This window comes from Pagrus pagrus (assembly GCF_965226575.1).
Source record: "Pagrus pagrus genome assembly, chromosome: 16".
NCBI classification, from domain to species: domain Eukaryota; kingdom Metazoa; phylum Chordata; class Actinopteri; order Spariformes; family Sparidae; genus Pagrus; species Pagrus pagrus.
In genome coordinates, this window is record NC_140200.1 from 9,812,353 (window position 1) to 9,816,274 (window position 3,922).

The 3,922-nt window shown below is 37.7% G+C and overlaps 1 long non-coding RNA gene across 1 annotated transcript; it reads left to right on the forward strand.

The window, feature by feature from the left end:
* The first annotated feature begins 416 nt into the window (after positions 1–416).
* On the forward strand, positions 417–1,998 carry LOC311271184. Its single transcript, XR_014624368.1, has 2 exons — positions 417–462; positions 1,764–1,998. It is a non-coding gene; the product is annotated as an uncharacterized lncRNA (long non-coding RNA).
* The last annotated feature ends 1,924 nt before the right edge of the window (positions 1,999–3,922 follow it).

Here is a 3,922-nt window from a genome sequence, read left to right on the forward strand (position 1 = left end):
TTCCTGGGTGGGGCAGGTTTTCCAGGAGGAGATGGAGGCTGAAGTGAAGGGAAAGGGTCATGGCGTCTTCTGTCTTTGGCACACGTCTGTGTTAGTTTGATCAAATCCTTTATCCTACTTGCATGATCATTCACAGCCTGTGATGAATTACCTTGGGGCTTTCTTGCATATGGCTCATACAAATCCATGAGTTTCAGTAAAGTTTCTCTAAGTTTAACCAACGAATAAGAAAAATTGTGTACTTTTCTGAACCGGATCCGTTGTGTCTGCTAGCTGCTGGTTATATATGTATGGTACTGTGTGACGTCACAGAGAAGTCTTTGATCATATTAGATCAAAGGATGAAAGGTCGGGGAAGCGTTCCAAGTGGTATTATTGATGACGTCTCCGTTGCCAAGGCAACTGGATTGCTTCCGCTTTCCTCGGAGTGGCGAATAAACAAAACTCAGGACAAAACAAAACGTGAGTTTATTCAATCATTTAGTCTATCGTAGAAATGGTTCGCCAGCTAGTCTTCCTTTTCCTGAGTGAAATAAGGTCTGTGGTTACCACGGGCTTAAAATATTTACACCTTTGCTTCTACGACATAAACTACATGATTTAATATCCCACAATTTAATTAAGTGCGTACGTGTCTTGATAAACGGCGGTTGTTAACAAGTGGGTAAATGAGACTACGGAAGTTGTCACGTACATTTAACGTCGTTAAACACAGAGACTCTTTTCGCTTTTTGAAAAATCCCCAATATAAGTTTTCTGTCATCTTCTTCAGACAGGGAGTTTAATTATAAATGAGTGATTGGAGAAATTTATAAATAATAAACTATTTTCTGTTTTTACATGCCAAATATTAAATTCAGAAGTGTAGGTTTTTCCAAAAAACAAACACAAAGCCTTTGCATATTCAGATGCACCACATAGATTCAATTGAGCTAATCTGATTCAAAAACAACGCAAAAACTTTATTTATCTCCTATTTCAATTCCCCATTTACTGTGGTTTACTTATTTTACTTTCTTGGGAAGTTTGAATTGTTTGCTGTGTTGCCTCTCTATATCAATTTATCACACAAGATGCTCCTGTGTCTCTGTGTTGGTAATACTTTCACCATTTTCTTCATATTTATACCTCAAATCTCCCAAGCTGCAGCAGCTTCTCAGTAAATCCTGATGTCATTCCAGCACAGATGGTCATGCCTTATGATCATGTTGTGACAGAAAAAGACCGTCACCGTATGGAAACCCATTTCCGCCAGTTAAAGAAAAAAAAATTGATGAAAAAAACCTAGGTTATGAGTCAAAGTTATGAGATACAAAGCCATAATCAGACAGAAAGGTAAACAAATATGAGGTAAGAGTAAGGTAGAAGTCACAATTATTGGATAAAAGTCAAAATTATGAGATAAGAGTCAAAATGATTAGAGGAAAATTATAAAATAAAAAGTCTAAATTATGACATAAAAAGTAAACATTTAACTTTGTATCTCAAGGTTATGACTTGGGACCATGGGGTACCAAGTTGTCCAACATTTTTGGTGGAAATGGGCTTCCATAACTTCTTACAATATTTACACATTTTTATGTGTTTTATGTGTATCACTGCATTATTTTGCTGATACCACTGAAAGACATTCGTCATGCCAGAGCTTCTGTTTTATTGTTGACATTTACAGAATTGAATGTGTGAGTACAGCGTTTATACAGAAAGCCCACTTATCCATACAGCACACAGACATATAACACATCTCCTCACACTATGTACAGGTTAAGCCGTGATAAAGGCTGGGCCCCGAGCACACTGGGCAGAACACTCAGTCACTCCAGGTTCAGAACAAGTTGATGGACTCAGTAGATGTTCAGTAATGTGACAGGGAACACATGTGGTAGTGTCACTGGATGGGTGAGTACCTGAAAGGGGACAGCTGGAGAAAGAAACAAGAGCGAATTCAGGATTGTCTGAAGCGAATCTTAAGTCTGAAATAAAAAATCTGAGCATGTACATTTCAGTCACAACTGTCTCCTCATCTAAAATAATTATGATGATACTGTTTTTTTTTGTTTGTTTGTTTTTTAAAGTGTTTTATTTTGGACTGTCTTTTGTTTGGTGATGTATGCTGAGAGTGAAAATAGGAACATGATCACTAGTTTCGTGGTGGAACAGTGTCAGCAGCACCATGTTGGTCCTGAGTTTAGGTATTTCAAGTGGAGTTTGTCGCAGCCACAGAAAAGTGACTGCAACCTTCGATGAACTGAGACCTACTTAGCAGCTTGTATTAAAAAAGAGGTTATTAAAACTGAGAGTTTTGTCTGGTTGGTGGTTGGTTTGTACGATGGTCTGGGTGATGATTAAGTGTTTTTTGAGGTGCAGTGTCTAGATTCCATTAAATACTTGAGAGTTCTCTGTTTCATGTTGATGATGTTGATGATGTTGATGTTTCAACATTTTAACGATGGATGAACTTATTATAAATGTGTGGACTAAGTAGAAACAGCAGACAAAACATGTAAATAACTTAATCAGTGTTGAAGAAAATAACAAAACTGACACCATCGCATCATGGAGAACTGACATCTTTGTGTCTCTGTGAAGCTGATTCTTGCCCATCAAGCAATAAAACAGTTTTTTTCTCTTTGTTAATGCAATACTTAGGTCAATAATGAGCCCCTGGAGTGGCCCTAGAGAGAAAAAGTATTTATATAGCATATCAAGGTCACATTTTAATACATCGAGCGCTTTAAAATGCTATTGCATGCGCACAAGATACAATTTGTTCCCATGTTGTGATGAATTTGTGGGTTTTCAGGGATAATAAGCAAAAATATAAACTCTGATACATCTTGAAATCACAGTTTATTGTCTGAAGCCTCACTTATAATTGGTGGGAGTTTAAAGTTTATTAATGTTCTTGCCACACATCCACAATACTCCTGCAGGCACATTCTGCACAGATGACATTGAATGAAATAAAGAAAAAAAGAAAGAAAAAAAGTCTTGCAATGACAATGAAATGCGATTCATGAACATTTGTGAGCTGTCAATCTAAATTCATCTTCGCTTTGATAAGTTGGATTTGCTCTGACTGGCCTGTGGAGTGAATACTGAGGATTTACAACAGTTTACATTTTCCCCTCCTAAATTTGCTCCGAGAGAAGATCGACAATCCACTCCTGGCAGATGTTTATCATTATTGATGGCAGCATATCAATTGATTATCTCACTCCTTGACAGTTCTGCAAGATCTTAGGGAGTAACAGAATTAAAACCTCTTAAATCTATATTTATCTTTGGTGGTTAGACTACAGCAAAATCAGACACAGAGAACATTTTTCTGCATTAGAGTTTTCTTTTTGCAAGGGCCAAACTGGTGTAATATAAAAAACACTCAATGTCTCCTAACTTAAGTTAATCGTCACTGACAAAAATCAGAAACTTCTCACCGTTAGAGATGATTTTCCAGTCACCATATAGTGTCATGTAAACCAGTGCCACCAGGGGCAGGGTTTTCAAAGTTAAGAGACTGTGGTGCCTCCCCTCAGACGAAGTTTGGACTTGCTTGGTTTTGCTCAATTCCTGGAGGCCCATGGGATCATGATTGTGTTATTTGAACACATTGACGTTCAACAATTGAGCCAAGACAGCCTAATGTTGCTGTTTGACATAAATTCAGACGACACCAAGTACATAAAAAGGCCCGTCTGAAGGCTTTTATAAGTTTCTGACAGTGGGAAAGTCAGGAAATTGATATCTTCAACCAAATCACACATTTTATTAAGTAGTGTAATATTTTTCACTTTCATTCACTGAGCCTCCTCTCAAACTGTCTGGAGCCCCCTAGAGGATGTTGACCGGCCGCTTCGAAAACCTCTGCATCGGGTTGATGTCAATGGCTGAAGAAGTGTGAACAAATATGTAATGAATGAAA